This window comes from Melospiza melodia, chromosome 22 (assembly GCF_035770615.1).
Source record: "Melospiza melodia melodia isolate bMelMel2 chromosome 22, bMelMel2.pri, whole genome shotgun sequence".
NCBI classification, from domain to species: domain Eukaryota; kingdom Metazoa; phylum Chordata; class Aves; order Passeriformes; family Passerellidae; genus Melospiza; species Melospiza melodia.
Window position 1 is genome coordinate 4,030,240 of NC_086215.1, and position 17,418 is coordinate 4,047,657.

Below are 17,418 nucleotides of genomic sequence, written 5' to 3' on the forward strand. Positions count from 1 at the left end.
GCACATCACCTTCTGTCTCCTGAGCTGTAAATTAGTGATAGCCACCACACTGTTGTGCAGGAATCCCCCTGACCTGGCTGCTCTTCCAGGCAGTTTGAAGGCTGGGTGGGTTTTTAAATGATGATATTTTAAAATTTGAGGACAGCTTTGATTTATTGACCTGCTGCCTCCACAAATCGAGCTGTCTGGGCTGGCATCTGCAGATAAGAGGCTGTCGAGTAATTGCTTATTATTGACTGATTGCCAGCTTGGGCTGTTTGCTTGCAGAAGAATCAATAGTAGTCAATCTTCAAAGTCTAAACTCTCAGGGAGTATGACTGGTTTCCAAATGAGGAATGACAGGTCAGGATAACTCCATAGCTGCTCTCCCACCTTCACGTGTGGGTGCAATCCTGCTGTGGAGGAGGAAGAGCGGGACATGATCTTCCTCCGTCGAGGCTTTTTCACCTCTGCCTCCTCCAAAGCCTGGGGGTTTCTTTGCTGGGTTTTCAGGGTCAGATCCCACCTGGCTCCAGACCTTCCCTGGAGGAGCTGGGGCAGGCTCAGCAGCACCTGAGATCCGTGGGAGGAGAGGGGAGGATGAGGTGCTGCCATCAGTCATTAAGTCCCCGAAGGATGGAGCAGGGAGGGGCGGCTGAGCGGCCTGTGCTCTGACACATCCAAACCAACCAGTTTGGATGCTTTATAAATAAAACAAAACCTCTATTTTAATGCATGGTAACAGAGATTCCCTTTCTGGGGGTGATTCTATTTAGGTGGCAACGGAGCAAAATATCCAGTGTCACCATAGGTTTTATCATTTCTTGCGGGGACGGTCGCTATGGTGAGCGAGCACTGTCAAACACAGCCATAGCCCTTCTTTAACACTCTCCTGGCATCCTGCCTTTCTGTGGATTCACTTCTGGGGCTTAAAACATTAAAGGGGCTTCATGGCATCAAAGACACTCTAGACTTTTCGAAAAATAAGTACATGTTTAGGTGGTTCTAATGGCTGGGAGAAGCCTGGAGCTGTGTCTGGGAAGTGAGCTCAGACCTTGGGCTGCAGCCCCCTCTGGGTTTTTATCTCCTTGGGCTCAGAGGTTGTGATTTTCCCTGGACTCAGGGGTTGCAGTCTGGTTTCTGCATGTCCTAGACTCAAGCTGGGTTTAAAAGTTGAAATAAGAGCCTTTGGGGGGAGGGGGAGGCTTGGATCTCTTTCAGCTACAAAGAGCAATTAAGCAACAGGACATAAAATAGATAAATGGGAAGGGGAAGGGCAGAACCCTGGAATATGAGAAGATGAAAATGGAAGAAACTATTTCTGCAGTGTATTTGTCCTTAATGTTGGAGCTTTATTTTTACCAGGAAGGCTTTGAATTGAGGGTCATCCTTTGAGGTGAGAGAGAAATATCTCAAATAGAGCAGTTTAATCTACAGTGGTCTAGGAGAGAATGGACAAGATTACTTGAACAGCCTTGTTTAGATACTGGATTTGTTGTCTACCAGCAAATCCTCATTTGCATGGGTCCTTAATCTGTGGAGTTAAATGTGTCTCAGGATCTGTTACCAACTGTGTTGCAGAGTTGACAACTAGATTTTTAAAGCTGTTCCTTTTTATTAGAATGTTTCCCCTCCCCCTCCCTGCACCCCAAATTCTTCCTGATTTTTTCTGAAAAGCAAAGATGAGCCAACAAGTGATGCAAAAGGAAAAATGTGCCAGTGAGAAGAAGCTATTTTTGACTCCAGCTTCAGTGGGTGAACTGTCCACCAGGCTGTAGAGAAAAGCCAAGGTCAGACATTTCAAACAGTGTCGCAGGGAAACCACCGCCCCCCTCCTTCCTGAAAGGGGCCATGGACCTGAAATCTCTCAACCTCCTTGGAGCTGGAGCCTTGGGCAGAGCTCCTTTGTGGAGCCCTGGGAAGGGCTTCAGCCCTTGGTTTGGGGGCTGCTCGCTGCGCCTGGAGCCCTGAAATGGCATTTCCTCATGTGTGCAGCAGCCCTCACTCATGAAATGGATGCAAGTGCTGAAAAAGCTCCCGCGTGAGCATGCTCACTGGAAGATTAATCCTTTAGAGGGAGTTGGAGAGTTAAGCTACTGTAATTTCTCTGCAGTTGGCTGCAGTAAACAACTGCTCTAAAGACACGAGGAAAAAAATTGACGGAGGTATATATGGCATTAATGTACATATCTTTTTGTGTTTCTCCTTTCAGGTTGAGGGTTTGAGAAAGGTTTTTTTCTCTACGAGCCGGGGAAGAGGGAGCTGTGTAATGATTTTATGGGTGACCTTCATGTTGTGGTTTCTTTTTTTCCTCCAGGCCAAAGTAATCCTATTTCCGTGCAAGGCCATCCTGAGGCTCGGGCTGGCTTTCTAGAGCTGGGGTAGAGCACCAGGGTGGCTTCGTGTTGAGTGAAATGATTAGAGGAGGTGAGGCCTTGCTGCTCGTTGAGCTGTGTTGGCAGAAGGGAGCTGCAAACACCTCGTCCTGTTTAGTTGTGAGCAGAACCCAGTGGGACTCGATCTCTCATGCTTCTGTTGGGAAGAAAATGTGTGACAGGATTAGCTTTGCCTCCAGAAGACTAGTCTTTCGCTTTTGATTATTACTATTATTTTGCTCCCCCTCCTCCCCATGGCTGAGGAGCTGCAATCCCGTGTCAGATGGGGGAAGGAAAACAATCCTTGAGCTATTTTGGCTTTGCTTTGAAGGCTGGTGACTCTCGGCGTGTTGAGCAGGGATGCCTTGGCAGCCAGGTAAGTGTTGCAGGCACAGGGATTGTGTCAAGGTGAAACTGAGCCCCTTCCTCCCCAATCCCTGCTTTGTGGGGGCATCCCAGAGGAAGGGAACCGTCAGATGGTTCCTAATGAGCCAAGAGTGTTTTCTCTACTCGCCTCCAGAGGCGTGGGTGAAGGAGGATGTGATTTACCATCCCTGGAGCTTTTGGCAGCTTCCTCTGAACGCAGCACCAGCCATGGAGGGCCAACCTGGGGCTCCCAGGACACCGAGCAGAAAATGCCTGGCTGGCTTGATTTTTGTCAGGCTGCTGGAGCTGCTCGAGTCAGCGCTCCCTGACCACGGCTGGTGTCTTTACCTCTCACAAACATCGCTGTAATCCTTGGGGATGGTGAGGAAATGGAGGTGATGTGTCAGCAAAACCTGCCTGCCGTGGGGGCGGGGGTGGGGCAGGGCATTGTTCTGTTCTGTACCTGGTGAGTGGGAGCTGGAGGGGCTGGAGGTCACCCCTGGGCATCCCAGGCTGCAAGGAGGGCTCGCCCTTCCTCCTTGAGGAGGGGATAACCCCGGGTGCAACTGCAGATCCAGGGATTGCCTGGCTCTGGGAGCGCTCCTGGTGTGAAATTTATGTCCAACAGCTTTTATTGAAAAAATGGCTTCGTGTTTCCTTGGAGTGGTGTGAAGAAGGGAATAATAATTCAATAATTTAGCAAATGTCAGTGGCTCCCACTAGGTTGGTCCTGAGGTTGCTGTCAGCTTCCATGTGGTACCCAGGTGGATTCTGACACTGCTGGATGAGTTCACAAGGGCAGCTCTATTACCGACTTGAGATGCTGCGGATTTGAAGAAAATTTTGCCACCCCAATGTTGAGGTTTTTTTGCTTAGTCCCTCCTTTTCCCCTCCTTTCCAGAAGCTCTGGCTAGCACAGACTGTCTGTTCTGTGGATGGTTTTAGGGAACATTGGTGGCTGTGTGCGTAGGGGGAATAATTAGCTACCAAATGCAAATAGATTGTTTCTTGCTGTTTCAAAATCATTGTAATTTCTATTGATGATGGGTTAATTATAACTTCATTTTGATGGGCGTGAGGGAAATGATAGAGATATAGCAATATAAATCTATATAGGGAAGGATGTTGTCAGAATATTGTTTTGGAGATGATTGTGAGAACAAAGACTCGTGTTGTGGAGGACCATGGTTGTGTCAGGATTCAGTGGTGCTGCTTGTTTCTCACTGGTGGATGAGGATTTTCTCTTTCACATTTTTAACTGATGCCAGCGATGTATCTGTCACCATGACAAAGGGTTTTAGTTCAGAGAAAAATGATCAAGTTCTATTTAAAAACACACTTGGTGGAAGAACTGGGAAATAGTTTTTTGGAGAAGCCAAGTTGAAAGCAAGAAAGTTAAAGGAAACTGTAAAAATCTGTGATCAGGGTGTAACAAAAATGCATCTTCAGGCTGAGGTGTGTAGGTGGGGGCTGCTTCACCAGCACAGGGCCTAAGGTCCTGTGACACCAGCACTGGTCCCTGGTCTGGAATGAGGTGCTGGGCCCTGGCTGTGCCCAGTGCAGGTCACTGCTGTCCTCCCCTTTTCTACAGGGTGACTTTAGGGAGCCTGGATCCATCACCTCATTCTTTATTTCACCCTCACTGGGAAGAGTAATCAGCTTCATCCCTGAAATGGTTTGGACCAGCTTTAAACCTTCTCCTGTTTCCAGTCCCAGAATGGGGGAAAGGCTCAGCAAAGGGACAAAAGTCACACTTTCCTTAGTGCCATGGGGTTTGGCTCTAAGGCAGAGGATAAAGCCCTCCCCCTCTTCTTGTTTTAGGGTATAATGGGGGAAATGAGCCATTTTCAGTGGCTGAGGAGAGTCCCCAGCACAGGGCACTGTTCTTCAGCCTTTCCAAGCCTTTGGTGTCTGGGGACTTGGTGCCTCTGGATCAGAGCAGCTTTTGGGACACCCTCACCCCAGAGCTGCTTCTCCTCTCTTCCAGGGAGACATTCAGCTCCTTTCCAGCAAGCCCTGGAGCTGATCAGTCTGGAATGTCAAAGTAGCTACAACCAGATCTAATTTCAGTGTGTGGGTTTGTGGTTGGGCTCTGCCAGAGGGGTCTGCAGGTCCCTGCTGGGGGTTCCCATGGAGGGGGCACCTCCCTCCCCTTGCAGACCCTGAGCACTCTGATGTGGCTGAGCTGAGGGAGATCCTGCATCCAGTGGAGCTGTGTCCTGTGCAGGGGCTTGGATTTGCAGGGCAGGGACTCCCTGATGCTTTCTTTGAGATGGGTGACTTGTATTTTGGAGGATTCATTGCTTGAATTTGCACATTCCTATCTTTAGATTTGTGTGGAAAATTCTGCCTGTGTGGCCAGTTTTGTCTCTTTCTCCACCAGCACAGCTTTGTTCAATGGAGGAACCAAAACCTGAATTTGGGACTTGCTCACCTTTTTGGTATCATATCAGGCCAGGACTGTATTCAAACCAGAAAGAACAAGATGGAACTGAATCCTACAGGTGTATCTGGAAAACCCTCCTGCAGCCTTGGCAACCCCAGGGAGGAGGAGGAGGAGGTGACTGCTGGATGGACACAGCATGCAGGTGCCAGGCTTTAATAACCAAATGGTGACCACTTCAAGGCCTGGTGCCTTTGCTCCTCTCCCTTCTCACTGCTTCAGCCAGCCTTGCCTCAGCTGGCAATGCCTTTAAGAGCAGATACTGTGACAGGAGCCCTGTAATTATTTGCTGTGGTGAATCCTCTCTGTGGTGGTGCTGTGTGGGAGGGTTTGCTGTCACGCACAGCGTTTCTCCACTTTCAGAGGAGTTTTACCTCCTGCTCTCCTGCCTTCCTGGCCATTCTTAAATACAATTTATGGCTGAATTTTGGCTTCCTTAACACCCTGGGCTCAGTCCTTGCTGCTGCATCCTTGTTTTTGTCCTTTGGCAGTGCTGTCCCTGCCCAAAGGCTCCTGGGTGAAGCAGGGAGGGATCTTGGGCCATCCTGTGCTCCTTGGAGCTGATGGAGCCCTGCACGGAGAGGGCACCTGAGGAAGCCTGAGAGCACCAGCTGGCAAAGGGGACTCCTTACCCCCCTTTTCCCTGAGGATTAGTGAGTGAAGTTACACAGGGGAAGGAGCTGTGATTTTTAACCCAGATGTGGAATTGTAGAAGAGCTCCATTCCCATGGTGGATGGGCTTTCATGCATTGACCAGCACAGAGGACAGCCAGGGATCTGAGAGTGAGAGAAGCAGTGCAAGAAGTCCCTCATGCAGGGAAAAAATATGGTTGTGGGAAGGGGAAGATGGAAGGAAAATCTGGAAAATCCTGCTTTGAGGACCTGCAGGAGAGAGGTGGAGTGGAACAGCTGGGAGAGAGCAGAAAGGCAGGAGACAGGGATGTAGGGATGCAGGGAGAGGTGTGGGATGGATGGATGGATGGATGGATGGATGGATGGATGGATGGATGGATGGATGGATGGATGGATGGATGGATGGATGGAGGATGGGGTTTGAAGGTGGTGGTGAAGGGATTTGGTGGCTCCTAGAAAGCCAAGAAGGCAGAAGAAGGGAGAGGAAACAAACTGCAGGTGATTCTTCAGGAGCTGTCTGCTCTGTGACCTACTTGGTGCCACAGTGCTCTGCAGAGGAGGAGGAGCAGAGGAGATGGGAAATGGCTGTTCCCTGTGGGAAGCACAGGCTGTGGGATGTGCAGGAGCTCTTCCTTCAGCTGCTGGGATGTGGCTGTGCCAGGGCACCAGGAGTTTGTGACTGGAGGAAGGACAAGGGAGAGTTTGAGCCGTTCCTGCTGGAGGGAGGCAGTGCTGGATCCTGAACCAGGCTCAGATCTGTCAGCTGCCACCAACACTCCTGGATGCAGAGATCCCTCCCTTGGGGATGTGGAGCAGAACTGCCCTGTGGGGGTTCATGGCTCACCCACACCCCTGGACTGAGGGGATTATTCATCCCCCATCCTCATAATCCACTGCAAACTGGAAGTGCCTTCTCCTGCTCCTGCTCCTTTAGGAGTCCCCACTAACCTGATCATTCTTAATCTTGTGTTATTTTCCACATCATCAATTTGATTTCTCAGTATTTCTGCAGTCCTTAGTGTTCCTGGGAATCTGTGCCTCCATCTATTATCTCTGTTTCTTTTTGAGGCTGTAGCAGCCTTGAACCACAGTTTCCATCCTATTTTTATAACTCCTTCTGCTTATTAGAGGAGTCCTGCAGAAAGAACTCTACAGTTCTTACCAAGATACCCCTAATTTTTCTCAGTAAATAATTTCATCTCTTGCTATTATGAACTTGAGAGCTCTTCTCTTCCATTTGTTCCCTTCTCCCTCTGGGGTTTGGAAATGAAATACCTTTAACTTAGTTTATATATGTAGGTGTACTTGTATGTCACAGGGTGTCAGATCCCCCTTTAACCACATTAATTGTGATGCTTCCAAAGGCTGGTGTCCAACAGTGGCTGCTTCAGATTTACCTCTGCTCCAAATAAGATTGGGAAGTGGCCTCTGTATCTTTTTGGGGGGCTGTTCTGGTTTGCTATGTTAAATAAATATATAAAGTGGTTCTAAGAGTGAAATGCCAGCCTTCTTCCTGCTGAAGGCATGGAGGCAGTGATTTGTGAGTCAGCAGTCCAAGGTTAACTCCAAAACTTCTGCACTTCCCTTGCAACCTCCATTCCAGGAAATCATTTCTCTGGAAAGGAAAATGAAAGAAACCTGTCCTCTGTTTTTCAGAAGTTGTGAGTTATGCTCTTGTTTAAGCTGATTATTTTATTTATTCCAATAATCCTCTCTTCCAGAATAAAGGAAAATTAATTGTCTTCCTATTTCCATAATGGTTTGCCCTTCAGACAGTTGCCAGGCAAAGTGCTTAAAACTGAAATGAAAAGGTGGTGAATGCTTAAAATCATTGAGCTACTGTAGGAACATGTTTGTATTTAATAGGGTGGTATCACACAGTCCCAGAGTGTTATTTGCTCTGGGTTCTGTAGGATTAGGAGGTTTGTTTTTTTTTTTGTTTTTTTTTTTTTTTTTTTGTTTTTTTTTTTTTTTTTTTTTGTTTTTTTTTTTTTTTTTTTGCTTCTGCATATGAACACGGGGTCAAGCCTGCTGTGGTAGATAGTGCAAGTCTTAGGTAGGATTTTGCTGGAGAGATGGACTGCCTGTAGCTGAGACCCTAAAATTATCCAGCATTAATGGGGAGAGTTGCCATTGGGCTTGGTTGTGTTTGTCTGCAGAGACAGTGCCTGGAGATGGGCAAGGGCTTCCTTCCCCTTCCCCTTCCCCTTCCCCTTCCCCTTCCCCTTCCCCTTCCCCTTCCCCTTCCCCTTCCCCTTCCCCTTCCCCTTCCCCTTCCCCTTCCCCTTCCCCTTCCCCTTCCCCTTCCCCTTCCCCTTCCCCTTCCCCTTCCCCTTCCCCTTCCCTTCCTTCCTCAGGATTTTCCCTGCTGGAGCTTTTCACTGACACCTACCTGGATCTTGGTTATTTTTAATTCTGTCTGGCTAAAAAAAAAGTTACCTGATTAATGTGGGAAAATGCTGGAATGTTTCCTTAAAAGGCTCCAGAGTGATGCAATATTCAGTGATGAATCTCAGAGCTAAATGAGTGCCTTGGTGGGTGCGTTGGGTGGGGAAGGGAGCTCTGTGTTTTATCACCCAGCACATTTATTTTTCATCCCTTCATGGGGAAGGTGGTGTGGGAGCACTGACAGAGCTCCAGCTCCAGGTCAGCATTAGGGCAGTGCTGGATCTCCTCTTTGCTTTCCTGTTTTATCCCAGCAAGCTTTGGTAAAACCCTGGAGCTGGGATGGTTGTGCTTCCAGTGGGGTTTGCCCTGAGGGTGGGTGAGGATAAAACCCCAGTGTGCCACCCCAGAGCCTCATGCAGTGACCAGGGATTGCTGCCCAGTCACTCATGTCCCAAAGCATGTCCAGGTGGGGCTCCAGGGACAGGGGAGGTGGATCCCATCCCCTGTGGATCCAGGAGGAGCTGCTGGCACCACCCACACCCGGGCTCCTTGCTCACCTGGCAGTTCCAGTGCTGTGTGTCCACACAAGAAAGCACCGGGGAATAAATTCCTCCTGTCTCTGCTGTGTTTCCCTCTCCCCTCATGTGAGTTGCTCTGAAGGAGCAGAGTGCAATCCATCACAGGAGGGAGAAGGGCAGCAGTTAATTGGTTTCCATGATCTCTCCGTAGCACTTAGTGCAGCTAATGGTGAATTGTCGTGCTTGGCCCTGCCTGATCTCATAAGGGACCCTTGGGGAAGGCTGGGCAGGAAGGACCCGTGGCCCCTGGGCATTGACATGAGCTGAAGAGCACATGAGCTCATCTGCTGCATTTCCAGCCACTTCTGAGCTGCCATCCCAAGCAGGGGCATTATTACAGCGACCTGTGTGGGTCGCAGCTGGTGAGAGAGAGACGGTGAATCTTGTATCTTGATCAGAAGGCATATTTATTAAGATATTATATATAATACATTATGACTATACTAAATAGAATATAGAGAGAGGTTTGCAGAGCTGCTAGCTAAGCTAAGAATAGATAGAAAAGAATCCCAAACAAAGTTGTGTCCAGGGACTCAGTCCCCTGGCTTGCACTGGTGATTGGCCCTTAATTATAAACATAGGAAATGAGCCAATCAAGGTGTCCCTGTTGCATTCCACAGCAGCTGATAACAATTGTTTACCTTCTCTTCTGAGGCCTCTGCCTTCCAGAAGACACAGAAATCTGAAAGAAAGGATTTCTGTGGAAAAATGTCTGCGACAGGGGCGTCTCAGCATCACCCAGCACTGTGGCTCATCACCTGAGCATCCCTGAGCCTCTCCTGCTTAGGGGGAGCTTAGGGAATAGAAAACCAGGTGTGTGAACAACCTCCCCAGGTGTCACCTGCTCTGCCCTGCATGCAGCAGTCTTTTGTTTTCCTTTAAACATCCTAAACCCAGCAGGGGAATTCATTAACACGAGTCTCCACAGGCTTTGATTTTGCCAAACCTTGATTTCAAATCACTCTCCCTCCTCTTAATAGGTGAGATCTCTCTCCTCTCTCTGTTCAGACATCTTGGGAAGGTGTAGGAGTGGGCTGCAGCAGAAACCTGCCCAGATTTGTTCGTTCTGGATTGCTTTTTCTTGCTGTTGGTGCCTTTGGCTCGTGCATGGCGTGGAAGGCTCATCCCAGGCAGAAACACCCCTGTGGCCAGCTCCTGTCTGTCAAAAGCTGCTGCTGAATTCAGTATTTTAGGCTCAGTCTCTTCAATCCCAGATGGAGCTGTATTTCCAGCTAGTGCACACCCATACAGTTCATTGAGGGAGGTGAAAATGCTCCAATTTACAGCACTCAGGGCCCTGATCCGTGGGCAGTGGCAGCTCCCTGTGCACGACTGGGGAGGGGAGCCTGGATGGATCAGTCACGCACTGCTGTGAGATGGCTCCATGCACTGCTGTGAAATAGAGAAAAAACTGTATTTTTAATACAGTTTAATAATTAATAATTAATTTTTTAATACAGTTGATAGCTCCATGCACTCTTGTAAGAGAGCTCCATGCACTGCTGTGAAATAGAGAAAAAACTGTATTTTTAATACAGTTTAATAATTAATAATTAACTTTTAATACAGTTGATAGCTCCATGCACTGCTGTGAAATAGCTCCATGCACTGCTGTGAGATGGAGAAAACCTGTATTTTTTAATACAGTTTAATAATTAATAATTAATTTTTTTAATACAGTTGATAGCTCCATGCACTGCTATGAAATAGCCCCAAACACTGCTGTGAAACAGCTCCATGCACTGCTGTGAAATAGAGAAAAAAACTGTATTTTTAATACCGTTTAATAATTAATAATAAATTTTTAATACAGTTAATAGCTCCATGCACTCCTGTGAAACAGCTCCATGCGCTGCTGTGAAATGGAGAAAACCTGTTTTTTAATACAGTTTAATAATTAATAATTAAATTTTTAATACAGTTAATAGCTCCATGCAGTCTTGTAAGAGAGCTCCATGCACTGCTGTGAAATAGAGCAAAAACTGTATTTTTAAATACAGTTTAATAATTAATAATTAATTTTTAATGCAATTAATAGCTTCATGCACTGCTGTGAGATAGCTCCATGCACTCCTGTGGAATAGCTCCATGCACTGCTGTTAAATAGAGAAAAAACTGTATTTTAAATACAGTTTAATAATTAATAATTAACTTTTAATACAGTTCATAGCTCCATGCACTCCTGTGAAAGAGCTCCATGCACTGCTGTGAAATAGAGAAAAACCTGTATTTTTTAATACAGTTTAATAATTAATAATCAATAATTAATTTTTAATACAGTTGATAGCTCCATGCACTCCTGTGAAATAGCTCCATGCACTCCTGGAAAATATCTCCATGCACTGCTGTGAAACAGATCCATGCACTGCTGTGAAATAGAGAAAAAAACCTGTATTTTTAAATACAATTTAGTAATTAATAATTAATTTTTAATACAGTTGATAGCTCCATGCACTGCTGTGAGATAGCTCCATGCACTGCTGTGAAATGGAGAAAAAACTGTATTTTTAGTACAGTTTAATAATTAATTTTTAATACAGTTCATAGCTCCATGCACTCCTGGAAAAGAGCTCCATGCACTCCTGTAAAATAGCTCCATGTACTCCTAGAAAGAGCTCCATGCACTCTGTGAAATAGCTCCTTGTATTCTGTGAAATGGCTCCATGCACTCTGTGAAATGGCTCCATGTGTTCTGTGAAATGGCTCCATGCACTCTGTGAAATGGCTCCATGTGTTCTGTGAAATGGCTCCATGCACTCTGTGAAGTAGCTCCATGTGTTCTGTGAAATGGCTCCATGCACTCTGTGAAATGGCTCCATGCACTCTGTGAAATGGCTCCATGTGTTCTGTGAAATGGCTCCATGCACTCTGTGAAATGGCTCCATGCACTCTGTGAAATAGCTCCTTGTATTCTGTGAAATAGCTCCATGCACTCTGTGAAATAGCTCCATGCACTCTGTGAAATAGCTCCATGTATTCTGTGAAATGGCTCCATGCATTCTGTGAAATGGCTCCATGCACTCCTGTAAAGGAGCTCCACGCTCGCTGCTGTGGCTGCCAGAAGGACTTTTGAAATGTGAAAGGTTGGGAAATCATGGCAGGAAACACCAGAGGCCAGAGCTGAGCCAGAGGAGGAGCTGCCCCTTCCTAGGGCACAGCCAGGCCTGGAACAGTGAATATTCATGGCTTTGTGTTTGCAGGAGCCCCTCCTTGTGCTGCAGGCATGCCGTGTGCCAGGCCTGTAGGCTCTTTCCAATGGCAGGAGTGTCACAGGTTGCTCCTTTGCTCTGCTCTTGGGTGGCTCTGTGCAGCAGGAGCTGTGCTTGGCACCTGGGGGTGTTACCCCTCCCAGGAGACAAAACAGATTTGGAAAATTAATAACTTTTTTCTAGCCCCACCACAGTACTGATGATCTTGTCCTTTTGCCTCCTGCTCCTCCCTGAGTGGCTTTTTGCCTTTACTGGCTCTCATCCTGATCCCTTCTTGCAATAATAAATCCTGGACTGGTGCTGGAATGAGTTGTGTGATGTGCTGCACTGTCTGTGGCTGTGCAGGGCAGGGAGGAGCTGGTTCATGTTTAACATTTTGCTTTAGCCAAGGGCACCCAGGCCTTTCTGTGTTTCCTGTCCAGCTGAAGGAAGAGGAGTTGATCATTTTTGGGCTTTGGAAGGGGCTTCCAGGGCAGTGGTGGAGTCTCCATCCCTGTAAGTGTTCAAAACCCACGTGGATGTGGCACTTGGGGACATGGATTGATGGTGAACATGGGGGTGGTTGGACCTGATGATCTTGGAGGTGTTTCCCAGCCTTAATAATTCTGTGATTTTCTCTTGGTGCTGTGGTTGGGATTGATTATTGCTCAGCATTTCCATCATCCTGTCCCCTCCCAGCACGTCAGGGCGGTGTCACATCTGACAGCAGGAGGAGCTCATAGATCCCATCCCAGGAGCCTGGAAATGAATGTTCAGCACTGGCAGGAGCACTGTGGGTGCTGCTTTCCATCCTCTGCAGCTCATGGACAAGGAAATCACAGAATCCCTGACTGGTTTGGGTTAAAAGGGACCTTAAAGCCCATCCAGTGCCATGGCAGGGACACCTCCCACTGTCCCAGGCTGCTCCAGCCTGGCCTTGGGCACTGCCAGGGATCCAGGGGCAGCCACAGCTGCTCTGGGCACCCTGTGCCAGGGCCTGCCCTGGTTTTGAGGCAATTCCCCCTTGTTCTGTCACTAAATAATAAAAATGCTGAGGACCAGGTGTTGGTGGGTGCTCCCTGCTCGTGCAGCTCCCTCAGGGAGCCCCTCTCAGTCCTGCCTTCTCCCCCCTGTCCATGCCATGGCCAGCTCTGACTGGGGGTTTTTGGGCTCCTTTGTTGGTATCCCAGGGTGGCAGCTCCATCCTGGCCCTGTGGGGAACTTCAGGAGGAGAGGATTTCACAATCTAGGCTGCATCTGTATTAAAAATTACAATTTTTTATCCCAAGTTTTGCAAGATCATCACTGTTGTTTGCTCTGAATGCTGTATTGTGCCTCCTCATGGCTGTGGTTTCCTTTGTCTCCTTGCACCTGTAATGTCACAGCGCTGAGCATGAGCTTTAAATATAAAATTTGGAGCTTTAAATATAAAATTTGAGCCATCTGGGAGGTCTGGGACTGGGGGTGGGGAGGAAGGGGAAGAGTTACTTCCAAAAATCTGGTTAAAAATCAAACTGCTGGATTTTGAGTTACAGTTCAGTCGTAGCTGCTTCTCTCTGTTTACTTTTCTTTGGGATTTGGAAACTCCCACAGGGCCTGGATTCTACAGCAGGAGATGGACACCTGAATTTGTGGTGTTTGCTATTGAGTCTTTCTTTTATATATTTACATCTACGCATTTTATATCTATTATAATATATATTTTTGTATATGTATATTTATATATACATTTTATACATCAAATTGACTGAACAAACCCCTCTTAGCAAGTCACTGCTGCATTTTGAAGCAGGTGGAAGAGTTGCCATGGCTGCAGTGATGGTTATTGGGCCTTTTTGAGGTTTCTAGGGCTCAAATAAGGGAAAAAAAAAAAAAAAAAAAAAGAAAAAGGATGATTTAGGTTTAGGGAAACACCATCAACAAAACCCCCCAAAACAAACAAATCTATATCACATTTCCAATCTTCCATCTCCCCCCAGTTCCAAGTGTGCTGTTTAAAGAGTTACAAATGCTTGTTGGCATAGAAACTGCAGAATGGAAGTGAAGCATGCAAATGTAAAAGGAGCCATTCTGCTGAGCAACATGGCCTGAGCCTCTGCAAAGCTGACTGAAATCTTTTACGAGGCAAAGAAAATTGTCCAGATGTTGCTTGAATTATAATGGCACTAAATATTTCAGTTTTTCAATTTACATAAATCCAAAGAGGCTTGAAATGTAGGGAATGCAGCTCCATTACCAGTGGGCTTTCTTTTCTTATGAAAGAATTTGTAGTCCAAAAATATTGCTAAAATGTGTTTGGCTCCGAGTAGTGCCAAATCCTCGTTAAAACATGTGGATATTTCTGTGGTTTAATCTGTTAGAAATGCATTCAGGATCCAGTTATGTTAAATTAAGCAACAATATTGGCCTGGATGTTGTTTGAAATATTAAATGTGGCAGTCGGAACACCAAGCAAAATGTTTGCACATTTTAATCGCCCCGTGAACAATTTTTTTAAAAAATATATTTTATTCCAAGGAATGATCAAGAAAAAAAACTGTCCCTGCTCTTCTCACGCTGCTTCCTTGCCCCTGCCAGGTCTGTGGGCATCCTGGCTCCTCCATTCCACCATGGCATGGAGATGGGTTTGTGCTGTGCCAGGAGGATGCTGCTCCCTCCTCATCCCCTTCCTTGCTGTGAGATTATGGACACACCCCAAAATCCTTGTTGGGAAAGTAAAAACCCAGCCTGACACAGGGTTTGTCACCCCACACTTGCCCTGAGAAGTTTTTCCTGCTGATGCTTTGCTCTGTTGGGGTTTCCTGAGGATTTCCTAGGATAAAACACCTCAGAACTTGCCTTGCTACTGGTTATTTTATCCTTGTGCTGGTGGCTCTGGCAGGATGGAGCCTCTGTGCTCTAAAAGTGCCAAGAGGGCTCCTTCCCAAGAGGGAAGGCCATGGATTGCATGTCCTATTCCCTATTTCTTTCCTATTTATTTTATTTATTATTTCTTTCCTATTTATTTTATTTAGTATTTATTTTTAATTTTAATTATATTTTAATTTTTAAAGTGTAATTATTTATATTTATATGTATATTTATATGTATATTTATATGTATATTTATATGTATATTTATATGTATATGTATATTTATATTTATATTTATATTTATATTTATATTTATATTTCCTATCTATTTCCTATTGATTTTCCCCCCAGCTTGCTAATTGCCCCATGGTAAGGCAGGTCCTTCTCCCTGCTTTAATGCAGCCCTGCCAAGGAGGGAATTTGCAGTTGGGAATGTGGGAGTGGGTGGCACAGAGAGCCATGAAACTCTGCCTGTGCCCTGGGACACTTCCATAATACATGGGATCTAGAAAATATCCCTGTGGGAGGGTTTCTAATGGGGCAGGAGGAGCTGTTTGATTGGAAATCTGACACATTGCCAAAGCAATTCTGCACTGGTGCTTTGTGACCCTCATTTAAAGTTAAAAATGGAGGGACTGGAGTGTATGGGCAGGTTTTTGCTTTTTAAAGTCTGGATTTGGGGCTTTTTGAATTGCATGGCAGCTTGTGCTGCACCAACAGGAGCCCAGGATGGTTCTGCCTGTACCTGTGTGTGATTTGATGGCATTCACACCTCTTTGTTGTCAGACATCTAAAGGGTAGGAGGTTGGTAGGCTCAAAACTCAACCAGGTTTGACTTTCCCTTTTTAGTATAAAGTTCTGTGGGATAGTTTTGCAGCCTTGTTTTTTTTTTTTTTTTTTTTTTTTTTTTTTTTTTTTTTTTTTTTTTTTAACAAACCTCCAAACTTTGAAGTTCAATGCAATTTTCTTTATTTTTTTAATTTCAAGCATATGCAAAGTTATATATATAAAAAGTCAAGCTATATATATATATAAAACTATCTGCTGATAAATTGGGATGGTTAATGATTCATGATGGAAGAAAGCAAGAGAAAGTAGGAGGCATAGTGGAATGGGGTCATTGCTGAAGATGTCTCTTTCTGCAAAAGCAAATGGGAGCACTGGGGAGGGCAGGCAGAGCTCCAGAGTGGGGAGGGAACCAGCAGCAATCCCAGTTTTGGCTGGGATTTGTGGAATGCACCATTGGAGGGTCCCACCAACACTGAGGGATGGAGCAGGGCAGGGAATGGAGCTGGGGAAGGGTCTGGAGCCCCAGGAGAGGCTGAGGGAGCTGGGCAGGGGCTCAGCCTGGAGCAAAGGAGGCTCAGGGGGCCCTTGTGGCTCTGCACAGCTCCTGACTGGAGGGGACAGCCAGGGGTCGGGCTGTGCTCCAGGGAACAGGGACAGGAGCAGAGGGAATGGCTCAGGCTGGGCCAGGGGGGCTCAGGTTGGAATTTCCTCATGGAAATGTTTCTTCAGGGCTGCCAAGCATTGGAGGAAGCTGCTGTGCAAGTGTTCAAAAACTTGTGTCCCCAAAAACTTTGGGATGTGGGTTAGTGGTGGCCTTAAAGGGCTGGGGGAATGTTGGGACTGGATGGTCTTGGAGGACTTTTCTGACCTTAATGATTCTATGAACTTTGAGGGGTTTGATGAAGCAGTAAAGCCTGGGGGCAGCTGGGGCACTCATTGGGCTGTGGGGAGCAAGGGGAGGTGTCAGTGCCACCCCTGTTTTACCCACCAGCTTTATTTTTATTATTTGCTGCAAAAGAATCCTTCTCTTCATCTTTAAGTTGGGTTCCTTGTTTTGCTGCACTAATACTTGATTAACAGTTCATTCTCCATGTGGGATAGAGGCAACTGCTTCAAAACTGCATTTCCTGACAGGATGCAATATGTGCTTGATGGAGAAGCATCATTAGCTGGGCAGGACATTTAGAAAAGGCCAAGCTTGTAGAAAAATTTTAGGTTTAAAATTAAGGCATTTAAGCCTGTACCTGGAGGTAAGCAGAACCAGGGTCCTTGTTTTTAAGCCTGCCCCAAAAGGAGGGTATGAAAGAATTAGAGAGAAAAAAGTGGGATGGAGAGAATAAATTAGAAACAGAAGTGTGAGAAAATACAGGAGGTAAAAATATGGGAAGAGAGTTTTGAAACACAAGAGGAGACTTTGAGGGACTGGGCATCAGTGCAATGAACAACTGCAAACAGGCAAAACTTCCCCAAAATCTGTTCAAGGGAGGCCCTTGGGGGTGGAGGGGGGAAGGTGGGAAACAGGTGGGGATGGCAAAGGGCTGGGAGGCAAATGCTGCTGGTTGTGTCTGCAGGAGATTTCCTTGAATTGTCCTCCAGGCCCAGGACTAAAAAGTGATCCAAGGGAGTTCCCTGAGCCCTGGATGGATGGGGGGGAGGACTGACCCTTCCTTTCTCCATGGGGAGCATCTCAGAGAGGCTGGGGAGGACAGGGCTCTACCAGGCTGAGAAACATGGGTTTGGAGGTGTCCCACAAACCCTGAATGGTTGAAGGACAGGAAATGGAGCACAACTGCCTGCATGAAGAACCTGTGTAAGTTGGTGTTCCAC

General features: G+C 46.5%; 1 protein-coding gene across 2 annotated transcripts in view; it reads left to right on the forward strand.

The window, feature by feature from the left end:
• LOC134428058 (histone-lysine N-methyltransferase EHMT1-like) overlaps nt 1-17,418 on the forward strand; it is a 124,494-nt gene that overhangs the window by 17,762 nt on the left and 89,314 nt on the right. Inside the window, exon 1 of one of the 2 annotated variants that reach the window (XM_063174366.1) lies at nt 2,109-2,144. The exons of the other annotated variant lie outside the window; for it this stretch is intronic. The gene's annotated coding sequence lies outside the window, so the exon portion shown is untranslated. Of the gene's footprint in view, nt 1-2,108; nt 2,145-17,418 lie in introns of those variants that run through there. 2 annotated transcript variants of the gene reach the window in all.